This window comes from Acanthochromis polyacanthus, chromosome 9 (assembly GCF_021347895.1).
Source record: "Acanthochromis polyacanthus isolate Apoly-LR-REF ecotype Palm Island chromosome 9, KAUST_Apoly_ChrSc, whole genome shotgun sequence".
In the NCBI taxonomy this organism is placed as follows: Eukaryota; Metazoa; Chordata; class Actinopteri; family Pomacentridae; genus Acanthochromis; species Acanthochromis polyacanthus.
Genome location: NC_067121.1, coordinates 37803566 through 37826130, shown reverse-complemented (window position 1 = coordinate 37826130; position 22565 = coordinate 37803566). Strand labels below are relative to the sequence as shown.

Here is a 22565-nt window from a genome sequence, read left to right as displayed (position 1 = left end):
TTTTTTTTTTTTTTTTAGCTTTTCTGTACCACTTCCTTTGCAATTTCAGCCTGCACTTTGCCTTTCATCTCTTGCTTGCAGCGCACACGGAGATGCATACGTGCAAACACGTGTGCGGTTTGGCACCCAGCTGTCACTGTGGAGGGAATTAGGTGAACGGTCAGTGTGCCGCTTTAAACGCCAAATCTCATCAAAGGATGAGGCGTTTAGCTCCCCCTGCGACTGCACATACGGTGGGGAGAGCAGCGGAAGTACGGCCATGAGAAATTATTCCTGACACTTCTTTTTATCTCCGTCCTCAGTTACATTATCATTCTGAGTGATGTTTTAGATGAAACCTGGCTCGATTACGTGCATTCACATACCAGGCGTTGCTCGAAGCGGCGCAGCGAGCAATTTCTGCTTTCGCAACTTTCCCCCGCTGCACAAAAACTGCTGTGTCGTGTGTTGACATCTGATAACCCTTCATGCTGGCTCATATTTCATTTTCTAACTGGTACCTGCAGCAGCGCATCTACACCTACGCAAGTTGGATTTTTTTTCCTTTTTTCAAACATGCTGCTTAACGCAGTCACCATCTGCCGTGGTACGAAACCATTGCATCATGCTGCACGTTCCGTCACTGATCAGATGACTTCACAGATTATATATATAACTATACAAAAATAGAGGAAACAGTGCCAGCTTTGGCTGCTACTAAAGAGCGCTGAATGAATCACTATTTCATATTTGTGTAGCTGTCATCCACACAACGAAAATGACTTTGATAATCAACCTCGTCATAATACCATCACTTTTGTGTACATGGAGTTTTATTATTCCTCTGCAAAACAGGTTTAGATTTCTAAAAGCAGTTTTTAAAGCTAAAACTGCACTAAAACCTACAGGCTCGTGTTCTGGGGCGTTTGCGTTCACGTGATCTCGTGCAAACTATTTAAACATGTCAAACTGGAGATAAACTGGCATTTATTTACATTTTTCTAGCGGTCAACCAATTATCGGAGCCGATATTAGGCATGTAGATTTGTAAGAATTTCTTGCTGAATGGATTAAAAATGCACTATTTAAGCTCTTGTGCAGCCAATCAACATCTAAAGTTGCTGAAAAGCTCCCTTAATTAAACATGCACAAAACAAAATGATTTCGACACACTTTTGGAGCTTGTGTTTGTCTAAATTTCAACAAGGATTTTCATTTTCACTGCACATAAACACTGGTCAGTCTCTAATAATGGGCTCCACTCCATACATTTTTCCTGACGTTTAATCAGGTTAATGAATCACTAATAACCCCCACCACTGATCAGTTACAGCCATTAATTGCAGCTCTGAGCCTCAGAATCGCTATTAAACTGTCTGCTTCTTCTGTCTTCAGTTCCAAATAATAATTCTGTCTGTTATCGGCGGCACGGCGGGCGCTTCAGGCTCTTAATAAAGTCGCTGAACTCTCCGGCGACACAATCGAGAGCTTGTGTTGGCTTATGTGGCTTCTTTACAAGACCACACTGATGCTTATCAGCGTTTTCAGAAGCGGCAGACTGTGCGAGAGGAACCTCTAAAGGACGAGGGTCAGTCTCAGGAGAGAGGAGTGTAAAACATCAGAACCCAGGTCAGAAAGTCATTCCTCCTCTCCATCATTAGTGGTGCACCCACACCGGCTTTTCCACTCGTGATTCCAAGAAGTCTGTCGAGTGACAAACTAAATGCGCATTAGTCATCCCAGCTGTTGCTGAGAAGTGGAAAAACTTGTTTAAACTGCTTGCATGTATTCCTTTAAAGATGATAATCCTCCAATTGCAGCAAAAGGTACCCACAATTCATGGCTGTGGACGCTTTTTCTCCAAAAGTTAAATACATATTAGGGCTGGACCCGAATATCCGACTATCCATTCGCTACAGCGGTATCCGGATATTAATTTTGGTATCCAAATATTCGCCCCCAAACCCCCCCCCCCGGTCGAAGGAATATGCGGCGTTACTCTCTTCCTTCCGCCCACATCGGCTCATCCCATCCTGTGATCACATAAACACATGTCTATGTGATCACCCCTTCCTCCCCACAGATGAAAATATTCAGAGCTCGTCTCTTCCCTTCGGCCCACTTCGGCTTATCCTGTCGTGTTCGGCTCATCTCGGCTCCTCCATTTGTGTTTCTTACCACCCAAATGTCCGGGTGGCTGCCGACTCTGACGTCACGCTTCACTTCGTTGCATAAACACAAGACAAGATGCTGAAGACCTCCGCTGTTTAGGAATTCTTCAATTTTAACTGAAGACAAAACGAAGGCAAAATTTGGACCCGAGACCAGACGAACGGATCCGAATATTCGGGCCGTCTCCGCCACAAGCTGCTGCCGCCACCCCCCCTCCGCGGGCGTTATGGGGCAGAACGAATATTCGGATATTCCTCTTTAATAGGGCCCGAATATTCGGAGGCCAGAAACCACTATTCGGGCCAGCCCTATTACATACAATGGAAAAAAAAGGGAAGTATTGAACTGTGTATCTGAAATAACCATAATTAATTCATTAAAGCTCATTTAATGCTTATTTTAATGGATAAAACTGCCTAAAATTCCCTTCAAAATACCCAAAAATGTGAGATATCATCATCAAATGTCTTGTTTAATTCAACCAGTGGGTAAAACAAGAAATAAAATTGTCAAACATTAAATGTTGGATGCTAGTTTGCACACACTGCTTCAGGACGGGAGGAAAAAGGGCTGCTCCTTCGCTTTTCTTGCTTGTTTCAACTCCAATCAAGCCGTGTCCCAAAATAAAACCCGAGATACGGCATCAGGACTTTCACCTTGATGTGAAAGTCCAGTTCAGACGCAGCGAGAAGGAAGACGAAAAAAGGCTTCAGCTCCGTCACCGCCGGAGGGTCCGACAACATAATTATCAGCTCCGCAAGTTCCAGCCTCACCTGAAACCGTGAGCGAACGGAGAGCCACTCTGACGGTTTTAGCCGGGCCGATAAACGAAGCGGCGATCGCCAGCCGGGCTCAGGAATTCGCACCGACTGTGCAGCTCTGTCAAACCGCAATTATCGAGGCCACCCGTTCAGCCAAGCCGAAACCGCAGATCATCACTGCCAAGTTAGTGCAACTGAATGGCTTCTCTGGCAGCCGGCAGCACTGCACAGTTATTCAGTGTGGCGTATTAGAAGACAGGCCTTCATTTATCAGAAGCCCTAAAGAAAAACACTCAGCAATGCCCAGCAGACAGAGCTGTTCATGTTTTAACCCTCAAGTCGTCCTGCGGGTCAAATTGAGCCGTTTTAAAGTTTGAAAATGTGGAGGAAAAAAAAAACATTTTCACAGGGAAAATTTTCACATTTTTGAACATTTTTTTGGTGGGAAAAAAAGAGGATTTTCTTAAAGAACATTCAGGAAAAAAAAACAACCAAAATCCAGCGAATTTCGCTGGATTTTGGTTGATTTTTTTCCCTGAATGTTCTTAAAGAAAATAGACGTTTTACTGATATATATGGAATATATATGAGCCGTTTTAAAGTTTGAAAATGTGGAGGAAAAAAAAACATTTTCACAGGGAAAATTTTCACATTTTTGAACATTTTTTCGGTGGGAAAAAAAAGAGGATTTTTTAAAGAACATTCAGGAAAAAAATCAACCAAAATCCAGCGAATTTCGCTGGATTTTGGTTGATTTTTTTCCCTGAATGTTCTTAAAGAAAATAATAGACGTTTTACTGATATATATGGAATATATATGAGCCGTTTTAAAGTTTGAAAATGTGGAGGAAAAAAAAACATTTTCACAGGGAAAATTTTCACATTTTTGAACATTTTTTCGGTGGGAAAAAAAAGAGGATTTTTTAAAGAACATTCAGGAAAAAAATCAACCAAAATCCAGCGAATTTCGCTGGATTTTGGTTGATTTTTTTCCCTGAATGTCCTTAAAGAAAATAATAGACGTTTTACTGATATACGTGGAATCACTTTAGATATTTTCAGGATTTCTTTGGAAGATTTTTACTCATTTTTCTGAAAATATTTACAAGAATTTTCCTGCCAAATTTGTGGGGGGTTTTTCAAAATAAAACTTTCAAGGGAAACTTTTAAGGAATTATTGGAATTTTCTTCCTGAAGGTTTTGCTAATTTTCAGAAATTTTGGGAATTTTTCGGACTTTTTTTCAGACAAGGAAACAATATTTTTTGGTGCCCGTAAATGAAGACAACAGGAGGGTTAACAGACGCATGCGTTAAAGTTTAGATGCGTGTTTGAAACTGTGGAAATGAGACATTTATTAGCTTTTACCCATGACACAGATACAAACACCGGCACAGCTCCAGGGTCACACAGCTCCAAGCTTTCGGTTTCAGATGAGCGAAGGTGCGTTAGTCGGTGACGTCGCTCAGTGTAAACTTAAAAAGAATGAAAACCTGCAGGCGCTCGGCCCTCCACGGCACACCCCTCCGATTTCCTGCTCTAGACATTTCTGAAACCCAGCGTTATGTCACATTTACAGTCTGAACGGTTTGCACAAAGATCTGAGCTCTTATCAGTTGCTTTAAATGCAGCTTTAAGGTCGTGTTTGTCCCGCTGTGAACGTCTCGCTTCGCCAAAAAGCTCCAAATCGTTCTGTGTGCGTAGCGTTAGTCTGCAGCGAAGGAAGGAAGAAGGGAGGGAGATTAGCCAACAGCGGCTCAATGCAGCCCTGTCTGTGCTGTCGACAGTTTGGCAGCTAAACTGTCTGTAGCCTCCAGGCTTTACTACAGGAAATCTCTGCCATGTCAACAACACCATGCTTCCTCTGAGACACAGACAGGCACAGACAAACAAAACCGAGCCAAAGAAACAAACTACACCGACCGGCTTAGAGCGCATAACCTGAACCAGACACCTGAACACAAAAAAAAACAAAAGAAAGAAAAGTAGCGAGTGATCTCCCTCTTCCTCTGGAGGACACGTGTGCACCCACCCACCACCCATTACCACGAGGATCTAAGCCACTATAATTTATACCTTTGTTCCCAAATGGAGGACAGCGTGCAGGAGCTGGCTAGCTGTGTGTGTAATTACACTCAAGTGAGGGGATGCAGGGCCGTGTGTTTGGGGCTGGGATTTGAGGCCCGGAAGGAAGGAAGCAAGAGAGGAGTGGCGGCGGCAGGGAGGGATCAAGAGAGCAAGAAAAGAAAGAAAGACGCAGTGGAGCTCGAGAAAATCTGGTTATTTTACGCACGGCTGCTTTGTTAATGGATGGTGTGTGTGTGTGTGTGTGTGTGTGTGTGTGTGTGTTTTTCGGGGGGGGGGGGGTCAGCAGGAAAGGGCTGTGTTTATCCAATCTGTTCCCTGCCTTTACCATGTGGTAGGAAAAACCACTGGCCGGCTCTCAGTCTGATCCCTGAGGACATGGAGGCCGAGAGGCAGACACCGGAGAGAGAAGTAGGCCACAGGGGGTGGATGAGAACCTGCCCCATCGGCGCCGGTGTGCGCATGTGCTCGCTAAAGAACCTGAGATGTAGTTTCTGGCTCTGTCCGGTCTCTGAGAATCACTCGAGGGATGCAAGCGTGTGCACGACGTCTTATTTCCAACGTTCAAATCAGCTGGAACTGCATTCACTCCTGTGAGAACCTCCATGATCTCAGACTCGTTCCTTCCGTTTTATCCCAATTTGGAATTTCTGCCTCAAGTACACTGAAACATTAGAGGTGGTCCGACTGGACTGTGCAACAAGAAGCTGAAAAAAGCTAATTACCCGATAGGCTATTAAGTTGACAAAGTGCTTAAATGTGTAATTAGCTAGTTAGCACATGCTATCCGTGGTACATACATGCTGCAGTGGTTCATACGTGTGTCAGGATAACCTCTCCTCTTATTTCTCACCATATTATTGGTCATGTTTTAGTGGCAGTAATACTTGATGTCAGGGGTGTCAAACATGAGGCCAGCGGGCCAAAAGCGGTCCTAAAAATTACAGAGAAGACGTTAACTGCAGATTGTAAATTTGCAAAAGTATAATTTAAAACAATTTCTCGACCACGATGATGTTTTGATTATAAAGTAAAATACTAGACTGCTCAAACTTCTTTCGAGTCTCATTTTTGTGATTTTTCTCATTTGCCAAATATTTCTTGGCCTTTGGTTTCTTGTATTTTTTTGTTTTGTTTCCTTTTAGTCTCACTTGTGTTTTTTGTCATTTAGTGTTTTGTTTTTTTCACCGTTTTTGTGTCTCGTTTGTGTTGCTTGTCTCCTTTTGTCATTTTGTTTCTCACTTTTGTCATTTTTTTGGTCTCGTTTTTGTCGTTCATCCATTTTTTGTCGCTTTCTAATTTTCTTTTCTCTTTTGTTTGTCATTTCGTCATATTTTGTCCATCTTTGTCTGACTTTGTTGTTTTGATCATAAAGTAAAATACTCCATCATTCGTTCCAGACACCTGTGACTAAATGTTTTGTTCCTTTATATAGACAAACTGTGATCTTTAAGCTGTAATAACTTGTAAATGATAAACTGAAAATGCTGAAAATGAACTTAAATTTCTCAAGAAATTTTAGGTTATTTACGATGTTTTGTAAAAAAGATAAATTAAACACATGTATGGACATTTTTTCTAATTTTCTGTGTTTTATTCCAAGCATTTTTCATTTTCACAATGCCATATTTTTACTGCACAGTCTTAACACACTGTATGAGCATGTGACAAAAACTCTCAATTCTAGAACAAGATGCAAAATTGAGAGGAAAATGAGACACAGATGCAAGCATGTGAGCAATGATGACACCACTAAGAGGAAGCTACAGAAAACTAGCATGTAAAGACACATCATGCAGCTTTTAACTGGGGCTGGACCCGAATATCCGAATATTCGTTCGCTACGGCGGCATCCGAATATTCAGGAGACCAGACGAACAGATCCGAATATTCGGGCCCCCCCCCCGTCGGACGTTACAGGGCGGAACGAATATTCGGAGGCCAGAAACCACTATTCGGGCCAGCCTTACATTTAACGAAGCAAAATTGTTATTTCTATGGCCGGGGAGAAGAAAAACAGCTTCAGAAACTGGCATTCCCCAATTTTTTACACTAAAAATCATCAAAAGCAGTGAGAAAGATCAACTCATTTTGTTGTTTTGAAGCTGGACTGGGTTCTATATCGTGGCAAATTATGCTTAATCTATTTCTTTAGGTTACAATTCATTCATTAAAGACAAAAAAAAAAGCTTGGGGCAACTGAATATATTTAAGTTGATGCCAATAATCACCAGCTAAGCCACTATAAACCACCCCAAACAAACTCATGAGACTCTACAACACTTCTGAGTGGCCACAAAAGTTGGCCAGAGGAGAGAGTTTATTTCAAACTGCTTTAAGAGGTCATCAGATACATATATGGTTTTTTTAAAAATGCATTTAGAATCAGTCGGAAAGGGCTTATGCAAATCGTGGTTTAAATACCGATAGCCCCTCATAGCCAATAAGGTCAGCAGAGTGGTTTTTTTCATCCTATAAAGCAAATGTCTTGAAGCCAGAGTGATGCATCTTTAAGACATCTACACAGCTTTGCACTTTGACTCTGAGTATTTACTGTCTGGGTTTTATCGCCGTTTCATTGCGGTTCTAAACTCAGCGGACGAGCTCCCCGGTTCAGTCTCGGGCACTTCTGCAGCACACTGGGGCACTTTTCTGATCTGGACTTAGCATATACACCAATTTAATTCATGCATTCAAGCCACGTTTGACTCACTTGAGGAAAAGCTGCAGCATCTGACCCACACTCGGTGGCGTTATAGAAGGTAGGTCACGATGCCAGGTCAGGTGACACGCACCGACCGCTGCAGGACGACAGCCAGAGCGGACACCGGCGTGTTTGTCTGGGTGAAGCATTATGACTGTATTACAACTACTTCTTCCCCACGCCGCTGTGAATCCCTTCCACTTCTCCACCAAAGAAATGTGCCACATTAATGCAATAAAAAAAACACTTTCTTCTCTCTTTTCATGTGAATATTTCAATGCCGGCGTTGAAATCTGATCAGAAACTCCGTGCGGCGAGCGCAAACCTACATGTAAATCAGAAATCAAACGGTTGCAGGTGAGGGGGAAATTGTTCTGTGATGCAAATGAGTTATCGCAGTGGTTGGGCTGCCACTGTTACAGGCTTTGGGGGAAAACCCCGCTACCCTGCAGGATTTGTCACTAAATGGGAATCGAAAAAAAAGAAGAATGAAGAACAAAACCGTCAGTGGTTTTTGGGGCTGTTCAGAGATTTGTCATCCCTTTGCAGAAGACACCAAATTAAAGCGTTGGAAACATTTTATGAGCAACGAGAACATCAGAGGCAGTACTTTCCTGATACTCGGTCTAGATTTTCATTTTTAGAGAAAACATGAATAAGACATGAGCTTCCAGAGAACTGCTTGATGGATTTCCCACAAAACTGAAAACACTTAAGTATCCCTTTAAGCGAGAGGAAACAGGAAGGATCGCACACATCGACTACAGACCACGCTACCCCCACTCCTTCCTAATCAATCACAACTATTGACATGCCCTTTTAGACCAATGGGACAGGCAGGTCTGGAGCACGTCCCCAGAGATTGGCCGGTTCCCCTCCCTGCCCCGCCCGCCTGCCTGCTAACAACCAATTAACTTCCAGATTCCTTCCTATAAAGCTGTGGGGTAACTTCTCCCCTGGGAAACACACACCCCCTTTTTCAGACTCTGTGAGCTCTACAGGATCAAAAAGTGCTTCCATAGCGGGTTTAAATCAACTACAGCGGAGGAGACGTCGCCGGGAGGATTAAAATCCAGCTGCTGGTCTTTTCAGTTATTTACACACCGTTAAAAAAATGCCAATATTCGCTGACGATGTACGTAATTACCGGGAGTATAGCGCAGGGGTGTCAAACATGAGGCGCGCGGGCCAAAACTGGACCATCCAGAGGGTCCAATCCGGCCCTCAAAGTGCAAAAATGACAGAAGACATTAACTGCAGGTGGTAAATTTCTAAAACTATAAATGTAAAATAATTTCTAGACCTCGACAAGTTTTCCTCATGAAGTAAAATACTAGATTGCTCATTGTTATTTTCTTATTTTGTGTCTCATTTTTATAATACTTTGTCTAGTTTTTGCTGTTTTGGTCTGACTTTTGTCATTTGTGTTTCCTTTTTGCTTTACTTGTGTTTTGCTTCATTCAATGTTCCGTCATTTTGTGTTTTTTGTCTCGCCTGTGTTGTTCGTCCATTTCTTTGTTGTTGTTTTTTTGCCCCCTTTGTAACTTTTTGTCTCTTTTTTGCTTCGTCTCGAGTCATTCGCCTCATTTTTTGTCGTTTAGCGTCCCTTTATTTATTGTTTCGCATCAGATTTTTGTAGCATTTTATCTTGTTTTGTCATTTTTGGTCTGACTTTTGTCATTTTGATCATAAAGATAAACACCGTATCATTCGGTTCCAGATAGTTGTGACTAAATGTGTGTTCCTTTGTAGCTCTAATGTGATAAACTGAGTCATAATTTTGCTGAAACTGAGCTTATCTTTGAGGCTTTTCTTCAGAAATTTTAGGTTGCCGTTTTGTAAAGATAATTCCTTTTTCGCACTGAAACAGAGGAAAGTGTGGCGTTGTTGTTATTTCTAGGTCATTCTGCTGTGATGTACCGGTCCGGTCCACTTGAGACCAAACTGGGCTGAACGTAGAACCTGAACTACGACGAGTTTGACTCCTCTGGTTTAGTGTAGGACGAGGCGTGATGGAAGCATGTTTACTCGATCTTTCTAAGCGGATTCATCTTCTCTTGCATGTGCATTACTCCTTTTCACCCATCTCTCCCCTCTCTGACCTTCCATCTCCATCTTCCTAACTGGATGTTGATTCCACAAGCAAGCAGCACTTAACCTTTCATCGGCCGTATGAATCACTTGAGGAGAGAAACGGCGATAGAAAACGGGCAGGGGTAGAGAGGATGCCACAACAGTGCCATTAGACCACAGCGTCCGCCGGGGGAAAACTGAGGAGATTTTCGTGGCACTGACGCTGCTTTTCAGCGATGGGATTCATCAGCAGCTGATGACACAAAACTCCCACATATTTCCAGTGGAAAGTCCTTGGCTTTGAGCTTTCCACCCCCCCTCCAAGCGGCGGTAATGTAAGTGGGGAGCCGAAGGGGAGATGAAGAGGGGAAAACAGGATATCTCCACCAGCAGAGGTCAACGATAGATTAAAAGGCGCGTACGCATATGGGTCAGATGTACTTGACAGGCCGTCTCCTCCGCAGAAAACACACACAGCCCACACACAAATACTTGAGAGCTGTATTAATGCCAGGCTCTCTTCTAGGCACAGCACTTGGTCCAGAAGGCCCTCGCTGCAGGAGGAGGATGGGGGGATGGGGGAGGCACGAGCAGGGGGAGGAGGACGGGGGGAGAAACAGGTGAGAGGGAGGGATGAGAGAGAGCAGGAGAGACAGTGATGACACTCAGTTTTGAATGTCACCACGGTGCTAAAGACCCCCGCTAACCTTTTGGCTGGAAATGAGAGGGCTGGAGGGGAGGGAGGGGGGAGGAAACGAGAGGCAGGCGAAGACAGAGAGAGAGAGAGAGGGAAAAGGGTGAGAATGAAGAGGAGGGCAAGAGTGGGAGTGGAGTGGGTGGAGGTGGAGCGATAGATGGCAAAGATGAAAGAGATGGAGGCAAACAACGGCCTCAGCTAACCGGGCTGCCGTCCACGACACATGATGACAGGAGACAAAATGGCCACCCCAACAAACACCAGCGCTCCGGCTCAGACACCCAACACCGACCCTTCAAACTACCTGCTGCCATCTAACCCACAAACCCGACAATCGGCTCAATATCGGCCCCCTAAGCCTGGCAATCAGTCGGCCATCTTCACAATGCAAGTTTCTGCCTGCTGAGAGAAAAGTGAGGGAATGTTTTTGCGACTACTCTCGAGACGGCAGAACCTGCAGTGACCTCGTAAATACGGCGCAATGCCTGCTAAGTATGCAAAACAAAAAAGCTTTATCGCCCGCACACCAGTTTCCAGCAGCTATGTTCTGGACTTTCCCAAAAACAAGCAGCTGTTGCTCAAAAAGAATCAAGCACACCATCAGGTCACTGCACTTTCTACAGCACAAAAATCATGCATTTGCAAGTTTAATCATTTCAAAATTGGTGCTAGAGATTTATCAGCTCCTAGAAATGGATTCCAATATACTCAGCTGGCTCTGGGCTTCAGTTCCACCTGTAATGCACAATAGAAATACTCCAAACATGTTAAATGGCAGTGTTTCTGTGCTACAAAGAAGCACCATGTCTCCCCCTTGCCTGTTCCAGACCTCGCTTGAAGGCTGTGAACAGCTTCCAAGCCGGTCAGTTGGTGAAAGCAGCGGGGTCTGAGGGAAAGTGTGGTCTTTTTTTTCTGAGAAAAGAAACTCACAAAAAGCCCCCGAAAGGACTTCTTGCCGCTGCTCGTGAAGCTTTTGCTGCAAGCGCAGGTTACCGTTAAACTCAAGAGCAGCGTCGAGAGAGATTTAAGTCACTCTGGACTCTAGAAGTGAGGCATAAAACGGAAATTTTTCATCAGGTTTCAGGACATTTCCCCGGTTATGAACTCAGTTGCAGGATTATCTGTAAATCAGCTCCCTATAAATACCGTGGAAACACTGACTAAGAACACAATTGCTTTTAAAGTTTGACGTATTAGTTTTGTTCTTGTTATTCCAGCGAGCGCCATTATCTGAGTAAACACCGCAACCGGGGTATCGTAACTGTCGACCCCGCAGTGCCTAATCGTAAACCTTACAGAAATATTCCTGAGAACTACAGAGTAAACCCCGTATGACTTTACTTCACACTCTGGGTTTAACAGCATCTGAAAAGTGCAAAGTTCGGACCACAAGAAGGAACTGCCGGTGCTAAAATAAATCTAAATGTGTAACACCTCAATGTGCCAAGAGAGTGCAAATGAATCAAATCAGACGTTAAAAAAAAATCACGCAGGACAGTAGCTGCGAGTGAAAATGTGCTTTTGATATAAACTTCCTGCCAAAATCTCAGCTCCCTGCCACAGGCCCCCAGCTTCTCTTCACATAAACCCACTTTAAAAACGCCCAGCCGCTTTTAATACGAGAGGCTTGGATGCTTCAACGCCATTCCTGCTAATTCTGTTCCTCACCACATCTGTAAGTCTGCCGGGGTCCGGATGAGTCAGGATTAGCTCTTCAGATAGCGGGCCGAGGTGGCTAACTGGGATAACGTGAGAGGAAGAGAGAAATTGCCAAAACTAATAGCCCGATAAGTTGCTCAAGTAACAAACGACCTGCCACGAAAACTAGAGAGCTGACTGGACTGAGAACAAATACTCTGTTGGGTCATAAAAGCAAAGTCAGGCTATTTGAATACGAAATGCAACCAGCAAGAGACATTGATTGATAACGTGCAGGAGGAGTAAAGTGAGCTGGGAAGTACCACGATGCTAACAATGGCCATTTTCACCAGCAGAGAACAACAATGCCAGTGTTGTCGGGCCCAAGTTATAGTGTCCTCTGTGTGCCTGTAGGGTTACTTCTGATTTCTGTCCTCTCGTTCGCACCAAAACTATACTGCCTTTGGCTTCTCCTCTTCTTGCTCTATTTCCCTAAACTTTTAAAAGCTTATCTCCCCTGTTCTGAGCAGCACGAACACAGCGAGAGCCGGCTAAAAGGTCAATAGATGATGGCACATCGAGAGCGAAATGTTCGGATAACCAACGCCGACCACACTAATGATTCATAGGTCAGAGCCACAGGGAGCAGATTATTCAAAAACACGACAAACTGACGAGCACCTGCTCCAAACAAAGTGTCCGTTTCCGTTTTCCAAGAGCCAAAAGAGCTGAATGAACGAAGCCCAAGCTCATTAGGAACAGCGAAATAACACAACAGATGTGGTTACACATGTGGAGAATGAAAATCAGTGCATGGATATTACGCTGAAAATTTAATTGCAGCGTTGTGTGCAATCTCAATTAACCGGGCAATCTTAATGTTGCGTCGGATGTGAGTCATTTCATTGCATGTGGTGTATCCTCATATGCATATATAAGCCTCTGTGAAAAGGTGGAAGGGATTTCCCTGGCTGTGGTAAAGAAGGGAACACCGCCAAGATGAGAAACGTGACGAGCCCCACATCTTTAGGTCTAGAGAACAAAAGGGTAAACACTAAGTTTTAACCAACATCTAAGACTAGCAACTCCACCTGCATGTAAAACGGCATGAAAATATTAAAAATAAACACCTAAAATGCACAAATATGATCTGAATCGCCAGCACATGTGGGTCAAAGTGGAGAAAATTCACCTTTAAAAGTTCCACATTAGTCCAAAATTAAAAAAAAAAAAAAAAGCAGCTGCTTCTCTCTATTAGAAACCAAGGCAGCCTTGTGGCCATGGAGGGGGAAGAGTGCCTCAACTTTAACCACAAGAAAAGACAAACGGGAGAGAGAGAGAGACGAAATAGTGCTGAACATCTGTTGTGTGCTCGCCGTGCATGTGTGTGTGGTCGGGGCCTCTTATCTCTCCCTCTGTGGCCCGCTAAACATGACTAGCTGCCATCTTGGCTCAGAGACACAAGGTGGTGGTGGGGGTAGCGGCTCCTGGCTCTGTGGCAAACAGGAGGAAAATAACGAACCAGCACATGTAGGCTCACTGTGTCAGAAAGAATAAACCCCGCAGAGTGAATAGGGACGAAAAAGAAGTGCGTGTGTGCGTTTGTTTCTTCTTTTATTTCTGTTTTGTTGTTGCTGAGTTGCGTGAGAGAAGAGAGAGCAAGAGCGGCAGGGTGACCATTATGCAAGTTGACCGATTACAGAACACACGATGGAGAAAGAGGGCAAGAAAACACACGCAAAGGGAGGGAAACTACAACAAACGTTTCAAGTAAATGTAAAGACTGTGTTGGTCTAGCTAAGAGAGAAATATGAGGGGAACCGGCAGGTGTTTTCTTTTTCTTTAAGGAGGGGGGAGGCTGCGTTTTCTCTCCGTCCGCACCGAGTAACAAGTGTAGCCGTTGGTCATTGCCAAACTTCGGATACAACGCAACACCGCAAAACAAGCTTAACACGTAAAAAAAGAGAACGTGTTTGGTGTTTTTTCTACCTCCACACAAGAGGGGAAAGGGGGGAAAAGTGAAGCGAAAGCTGCGTAAAGTTGCCCACCGAGCGATAACCGCCCTGAGCAGGTTGGTGGCTAGCTCGGGGGGGCTAATAAGTGGTCTCTGTCCGCACACAATGAGGATGAGCGCTGGCTAGCAGGCTAACTGAACTTCTGTGTCCTAGCGCTGGGCCAACCTCCAGCGGCTAGCACGGCTAATTAGCCTATCAGCGGCATTTCGCACGTCGTTCCGGACCGGGGAACGCGTCGCTCATTTCGGTTTTTATTCACGTAAAACACTTCCCTCCGGGCTCCAAAGCTCTGTACAACTGCATCAGCCGTTTATCTCACATCTCAAACAGTTTTGGCGACACGAAACGTGGCGGAAACAAGGCGAAAAACACGGTTGTATGGAATGACCGCCTGGCCTCACAGCTTCCCCCTCCTCTCCTCCACTGCTCTGTCCCTTCCGTTCAATAAAACTAGCGACTACTACACTCACTTCTCGCTGCCCCCCACGCTGATAAAGACACACGTATTCAGTGGAAATCTACACGATATTGATGCTTTCGCGTGGAAACATCTCGATTCCACTCGTGCGCAGCGTTTTTCGGCGATATCTGCCAAGTATTCTCCGCTGGGAATCTCCCTCAGCGCTCCGCTCATTCAGTCGGCTAGTGACTCACCTCTACGCTCGAGCCACCTCGTGTCTCCTAGAAGCTTCAACACAATTAGCTAACAGGGCTAACAGTCACACTTTAAAACTGAATCAACTCAACATTCCCCGTTACAAAGCCACAACAAGTTGTCCATGGGATCGGGCTCGGGAGCTCAGGAGCTCTCCGTGCCGCTCTGGGAATTTTTCTTTCCACTTTTCAACTAACTAATGGGACTGTGGTGCGGCTGTGTGTGTGAGCGATGCAGCGGGTGGGAAAGCTAAACTTGCTATTGTTAGCATGTCGGCATGGCAGCTACATGGACCTTCAATGACTTTCTGCTGAAATTGGAAAATAAAACAGACGCCAAATGAGCCAGCAGCCCCTAAAATAACCTTTTCCAGTGAGTTAGCTTTGAGGGAAACGTCCGTCGGGTTGGAAACCACAACTCGCACGGCGGATTAAAGAGTCCGATTGCGTTGAAAAAGTATGGAAAACTTACTATTCACAGAGAATATAAACGGGTTTTAATTCAGAGCCGGTGGCTGCTGTGAAACCATCACACTCGTGGCAGAAATATACACGAAAAAAATTAAAATGCACTCAATGAAAAAGAGGGTATTGTTAGCTTACCCAGCAAGCTCGGTCACTTCGGGCTTTTATCAAATCAACTCCTCGTTAGTAGGGTTAGTATCTCCGCTTGCTTGAAAAAAAAATCCACCGTGGTCCTTTTTCAGTTTGAAATATAAATAAACAGATGAAAAAAGTTCAAGTTTTTTTGTTTTTCATGAAATACGTCTCCGGCGTGTCTCGCATCCGCGACCTCGCCGACTAGTGTGCGTTGCTCTTCTCTCCTTTGTGTTAATTTCACTCAAATCGAGTTTAATCCGATCGATCCCTCGGCTGGTCGCGCTCCCGAGTCCTCCCCTCCAGACACTCGCTCACCTTCCTCGGCCAGGGGGGGCGCGCTCCCGAGGACCTCTCATACAGATAAACAGGCGGCGTGCGCGGTCACTGACCCCGCCGTGCCCGTGTGACGCTCTCTGAGAGTTCTCATTTGGGGATGGGAAAAAAACACACACAGAGAGAGAGAAGGGCGTCAGTAGGACTGGGGTTTACTGTGAGTGGAAATTAGATTTTTTTGATTTATTTAAAATTCAGTTCCAAGTGTGAACGTGTGAGAAAACAATAGAAGCCAGAAAAAAAACAGAATAAAACAAAAACTTCCAATAACTTGTCTGGAAAAATGGTTTGCTGGCTTTTATTATGATGGAGCTGAGATTTTCCTGTTCGTATCTATAACACGGGGAAAAAGAAAACAAACAAACAAACACGAGCATCACTTGGACTGTAGTTTACTGTTTTAAACTGTTTGTCTGAATTAGATCTCCTTATTTATTTAAAGTTTAGTTTCGAGTGAAAATGTTTCATAAAACAGTGGAAGCTAGAAAACAGTTTGGGAGCTCAGAATAAACCAAAAAATTTCCAATAACTTCGCTGGAAAAAAAGGCTTGGTGATATTTATAATAATTAAGTATCTGTGATTTTCCATTTTATTTCTATAACATGGGAAAAAAAGTCAGAAACAAACAAACTCGGACTGAAGTTGGACTGTGGTTTACCGTTTTAAATTGTTTATTATAAATTTTGCTTTCTAATGAAAATGTGCGGAGCCAGAAACCTGCTTTGAGAGACCAGAATAAAACAAAAACTTCCAATAACTTGAGGGGGAAAATGGTTTGGTGACAGGTTTAATAGTTGTTGTACGTAATTGGGGGAAACAATACCTTCAGTAGGACTGTGGTTTACTGTTTTAAACTGTCTGAATTAGATTTTCCGATTTATTTTAAATTCGGTTTCTAGTGAAAATGTTTCATAAAACAACAGAAGCCAGAAACAGTTTGGAAGCGAACAATAAAGCAAAAAAAGTAGTTTGGTGACATTTATCATGATGACCAAGTTGAGATTTTCCAGTTTATTTATGTAATATGGAGAAAAAAATAAACAGAGGAAAAAACTAAACTGAAAAAAAATAACAACAGTTTTGACCATAAACCCCCAAAGATTCAGTTTTCTGTCAGAAAGGCAACAAAACTAAACAAAACTGGAAACATTAAAGTTTAGGAAGCTGAAATCAGAGAATTTACTTCATAATTGACAGATCACTGATTAGAAGGAAACTGTAGAGCTGCAATAATTATTCAATAAAAGATCATTTTTTTGTTAATTGATTTGTTGCTTGACATTTTATAGACCAATTTATCATGTCTTGATTTGTCTGAAACCCCCAAATATTCAGTTTTCTGTCAGATGAAAATATTCAAATTCAACCTTAGAAAACCAGAAAAGGCCGTTTTCTTTGCACAAATCAATACATTCTGCGTGCGTTTCCTCTTTGCACCGGCTTTCATTAAGATTAAATCCAGATTCAGCGATAATGTGAGTCATATTTTATAAGTTCTACTCAGAGATGCAGCAGAGAAGTTAAAACATGTCTTCTGAATCCGAGTGTTTTGTCACCATCCGCTGTGAACGACTCCTGCTTTGCTCTCTGCTGGCTGATTTCCAGAGATATTCCAACATATTTCCCCCACCTTTCAGCTCATTTCAGTGTGTTTTGGAAGTCAACATGCAGAGACTTGAAAGTTGCTCCAGTCAGCGAGAAGAACTCAGCGACGGCTTTTATTATGAAGTCACGGCTATAAAGTCAGCAAAGTGGGATTATAAAGGTGGAAGTGGAGACGCGTAAAGTTTAAAGTGTCACCAGAAGCTGCAGGCAGATAAATGATCAGATTCCTTCACACTGCAAAAACTCAAAATCTTACCAAGTCTGTTTGTCTTATTTTTGGTCAGAATGTCTCATCCCACTTGAGTTAAGATAAATTCACTTAACAAGAGACATTTCAGCAACATACAGGGACTTTTTTCTTTAAGACAGTGCATCTTAAATATCTTGTTAAGTCAAAGAATCTTGAAATTATCTTGTTTTAACCCTCGTGTCGTCCTGTGGGTCAAATTGACCCGTTTTAAAGTCTAAAATGTGGGAAAAAATATGTATTTTCTCAGTGAACACTTCTACATTTTCAAAATTTTGGGAGAAATGTTTGAATATTTTTTGGTGGAAAAAAATAAATATTTCCTTAAGAACATTCAGGAAAAAATCAACCAAAAATCCAGCGAATCTCGCTGGATTTTTGGTTGATTTTTTTCTTTAAAAAAATTAGAAGTTTTACTAATAAATATGGAATCACTATAGGATTTTTTTTTACAATTTTTATTCATTTTTTTATTTATTTATTTTTTTTTTTTACAATTTTTAGATTTTTTATTTTTTTAAATTTTGTGTCAAATTTTAAAAATAAATTTTTTCAGTGAAACTTTTAAGGAATTTTCTTTCTGAACAGTTAGCATTTTTTTTTTTTTTTTTTTAGAAATTTGAGGAATTTTTTGCTGAATTTTTGGATCTTTTTCAGTCAAGAAAACAATATTTTTTGGTGCCCATAAATGAGGACAGCAGGAGGGTTAAGACACCTAAGCTTGACAATTCTAGTGAAATATAACTTAAAATAAGTTTTTCCAGCTAATTTTAAGATCTCAATTTTCTAAATATCACATCTTATTTCAATAAATCTTTCCAAGCCATTTCTCACTTGTTCTATTGGCAGATTATTTTTTTTACTTATTTCAAGGTAAAAGTTTTTTGAAATAATTTTTTTTTCTTGTTTTGAGAGAGGCATTTTTTCCAGTGTCTGTATATATATTTACATGTATGATGTACGGTGGTGTTCTGCATGCCTTTACTGTGAAGGAGCTGGTTTTTTATCGGTTTTGAGATGTTTTTTTTGGTAGAATATTTGTATTTAGTAGGTGTTATTCCCTGCTTAGCTGCATTAACTACCCCTGACTTCACAGCTCTCAGTTCTGTGCAGAAATAAAACATTTCTGGGAAACTGTGTCACAGTGAACGGGCTGATCATGATTCTGGATCACTGCTCATCAAACATTTGGCCGGTGTTGTTTACTGAAGTCATATTTCCTTCTGGCACCCGGTGGTGAAAGTTATTTATTCACCTGAGCATTTGCATTTTATGCGTTTATTAGCAGCACATTTCAGAGGCCACGTTGTGTTTTTACTACGTTTATCTGACTGCTGGAGCTACTGGTGCTAAATTTTACATACAAAACATGTGATCAGTTTAAAAACACGAAGATTAAAGCAACAACAGGGTGTAAAGTAGCTAAAATCAGCTCCACTGCAGCTTGTTTGTTACTGCATTAACCCTCCTGTTGTCCTCATTTATGGGGAGCAAAAAATATTGTTCCTTCATCTGAAAAAAAAAAAAAAATTCAGTAAAAAAAAAAAAAAAAACAAATTTATAAAAAAAAAAAACCTGCAAAATGTTCAGGAAGAAAATTCTAAAAAAATCCTTAAAAGTTTCCCATAACTTTATATTTTAAATCCCCAAATTTGGCAAGAAATAAAAATTGAAAAAATATTAAAAATTGTAAATATTTTCAAAAAATTAATAAAAAAATCTTCCACAAAATTCTTATAAATATCTAAAGTGATTACATGTATATCAGTAAAACTTCTGTTTTCTTTGAGCACATTCAGAAAAAAAAATCAACCAGTGAACCAGGTCATGTTGGGGCTTCTCTAGAAAACTGTCTTCTTCCATCAGACTGGATTTCCCAACAAGACAAGGTCAGTTAAAGCCTGGATGGAGAACCAGAACGTTGGAACCACGCCTTGGTCTGCTCAATCACCAGATCTAAATCCAACTGAGAACCTGTGGAAAATCATCAGACGCTAAATGGAGAACCAGAAGACCAAAAACAAAGCAGATTAGTTGGAATGAGTGCAGCAGGAATGGGCTGCTGTGATCAGAAGCAGGTGGAGAGCATGAAGAGACGTCAGAAACAACGGTTATGAATCAGTACTGACTGCTGTGTGGATCATAGGACAGAAACAGACAGAAAAGAAAACACTGAATCCTAAAAGCTGTTTTTATCAGAACGATGCCACAGCTACTGATGGAAGACCTGAAGTGATTTTGGTTATTATCAAGAAAACCATGGGAAATGTTTAGATATCAGCTCTGAAATTAAACTCTTAGCTATTGTTGTTGTTATCATTATATTTGTCCAAATAAATGTACCTTTAGTGGAACCAGGCATTAAAACGAAGAAGAAATTAAAGAAAACAAGAGTGGAATAATCACTCTTTCCATGACTATAACACTCTAGAAGTCTTAAGGAGTCCTTTCATGGGACTTGTAAATATGTATTTTCACACAGTTGCTCTGCTGCTTTTACTTCTCCTTTTTATTATTATCATTTAGTTTTCTAAAGCACTTGTTTCCATCCCAGCTGCAGCAGCAGCAGAACTGCCGGGTGGTCTGGTGATCAGTCAAGATAACAATCTGAGGAGCTGAACGGGATACAGACGGTCTGATAAACTGCTGAGTTTCTGTCAGTTATGATGAACGGCGCAGATATAAGAGCAGAGCCGCCGCCACATTAGCAGCCGTGTTAGTTACAAACCCGTGTGCTGAGAACTTGCTGTCTGTTGCTGCATTCTGACTTCATTAGAGCCTGAAGGGAGATGACGGTTGTTACGCAGCAGAGAGGATTAGCACGGCTACAGCGTCGGCGTGGATTCTCAGTCATCCGGGTCGTAGTAATCCAGGGGCAGAACCAAGGTCTGGTCAAGGACTAAAGCCTAATAGAGCTGGAATTACACTCAGTAATGTCTGCTTTTTCTGCAGTTAGAGTTCATTACAGATGCAGTTCAACAGAAAAACCTCCAACCACGTAGTTCTTCACAAGTTATTTTATGTTCATTATGATCATGTCTTTACAAAGTCCATCATTATTGATTACGGAAACAATCACTTATTAATAAAAATGACTGGATGTCACTAAAATATCAACTAAATAACCGTCCCAATTGCCTTCTAATTAGCTAAACAATAATAAAATGAGCTGATTCAGAAATAGTCTGGATTGTGTTCTTTTATTGAGTTGAGATAATCATCACTGATATTTGTTTTTTGGCAATATATCCAATTTTACATGCAAATCTGTGTCCGAGAAATCACTTTCAACTAAGTTCCCTGTTACAAAAACACCTCTCAAGGAAGATCACATGACCTGCTCATTTTGTTTCTTTTTTGGTCATTTTCAGTCCGTTTTGTGGACATTGTAAGTCTTTTTGTGGTCATTTTGTGCATTTTTGTGGCCATTTTCTGTCTGTTTGTGATCATTTTAGGTGTTTTTATGGTCATTTTTTACATTTTTGTGGTCACTTTCTGTCTGTTTGTGATCATTTAACCCTTTAAGCTTCAGTCAATTCCAGCCGTTTTCAGTACAAAAAATCGCTAATATTCTATTTTTAAATTTAAAAAATGACGAAAAATACAGGGAATATTGGACGCACATTGCAAGGTACATTTCCTTGAAAACGACCGATTCGGGGATTTTATACCGACTTCAGGACATGTTTTGGATAAAATAGTTTACTGGCTTGTGTCATCTGGATGTAAAAGGTTGGATTATGGCCGTTTTTTGTGGAATCTTTTTTTCTGTGTGTAATAATGAACCCGGAAATGTGAGTCACGCTGTGTGCGTTGAAGCCGTGTATAGAGAACGGATGGATGAATATTCGCTTTTGTCAGACAAATGTGTTTTTCTCACCCGCTGTGGTAATCGCATCTGAAAGTGGTTTATACCGGCGGATTCATGAGAATCTAAGCTTTCCATCGGCGTATAGTGTTTGTATAATCGCGTTTGCAGCCGTCGGACATTCTTGAAATTCCTATGCAAATTAGTAGGTGTACCGCCGGCAGTACACCTGCGACGCACTGAAGTGTAAAGGGTTAAGGTCTTTTTGTGGTCATTTTTGCATTTTTTGTCATTATTTTGTGTGCCTCTCATCATTTTGTGCCTTTATATGATAACTATCTGTCCCATGAGTGATTTTGTGTTTTTCCGTGGTCATTTTGTGCATTTTGTGGTTGTTTTGTGTGTATTTGTGCTCATTTTGTTTTTGCTTTGGTCATTTTGTGGACACTTTAGGTCTTTTGTGCATTTTTGTGGCCATTTTCTGTCTGTTTGTGATCATTTTAGGTGTTTTTGTGATCATTTTGCATTTTTTGTCGTTATTTTGTGTGTCTCTCATCATTTTCTGCCTTTATATGATAACTATCTATCCCATTGAATCATTTTGTGTTTTCCGTGGTGATTTTGTGCATTTTTGTGGCTGTTTTCAATCTGTTTCTGATCATTCTGTAACTTTTGTGTGTCTCATGTCTTCATATGATAATAATCTGTCTCATGGAGTCATTTTGTGTTTTTCTGAGATGATTTTGTACATTTTTGTGGTCATGTTGTGTCTTTTGTGGTTGTTTTATGTGTCTTTGTGCTGATTTAGTTTCTTTTTTGGTCATTTTCAGACTGTTTTGTGGACACTTTAGGTCTTTTTGTGCATTTTTGTGGCCGTTTTCAATCCGTTTCTGATCATTCTGTAACTTTTGTGTGTCTCATGCCTTTATATGATAATAATCTGTCTCATGGAGTCATTTTGTGTTTTTCTGAGATGATTTTGTACATTTTTGTGGTCATGTTGTGTCTTTTGTGGTTGTTTTATGTGTCTTTGTGCTGATTTAGTTTCTTTTTTGGTTATTTTCAGACTGTTTTGTGGGTATTTTAGGTTTTTTGTGGTCATTATCAGTCCGTCTGTGGTCATTTTGTATCTTATTCCTGTAATTATACATATATTGATCCAGAACCTGCATCCAAAAGAAAGAAATAAAAGTA

The 22565-nt window shown here is 41.6% G+C and overlaps 1 protein-coding gene across 1 annotated transcript in view; it reads right to left on the bottom strand.

Moving 5' to 3' along the window:
• Nucleotides 1–15722, bottom strand: part of chd7 (chromodomain helicase DNA binding protein 7) — a 105854-nt gene extending 90132 nt beyond the window's left edge. Inside the window, 1 exon segment of the mRNA XM_051953279.1 lies at nt 15381–15722. The gene's annotated coding sequence lies outside the window, so the exon portion shown is untranslated.
• Nucleotides 15723–22565: the final 6843 nt, after the last annotated feature.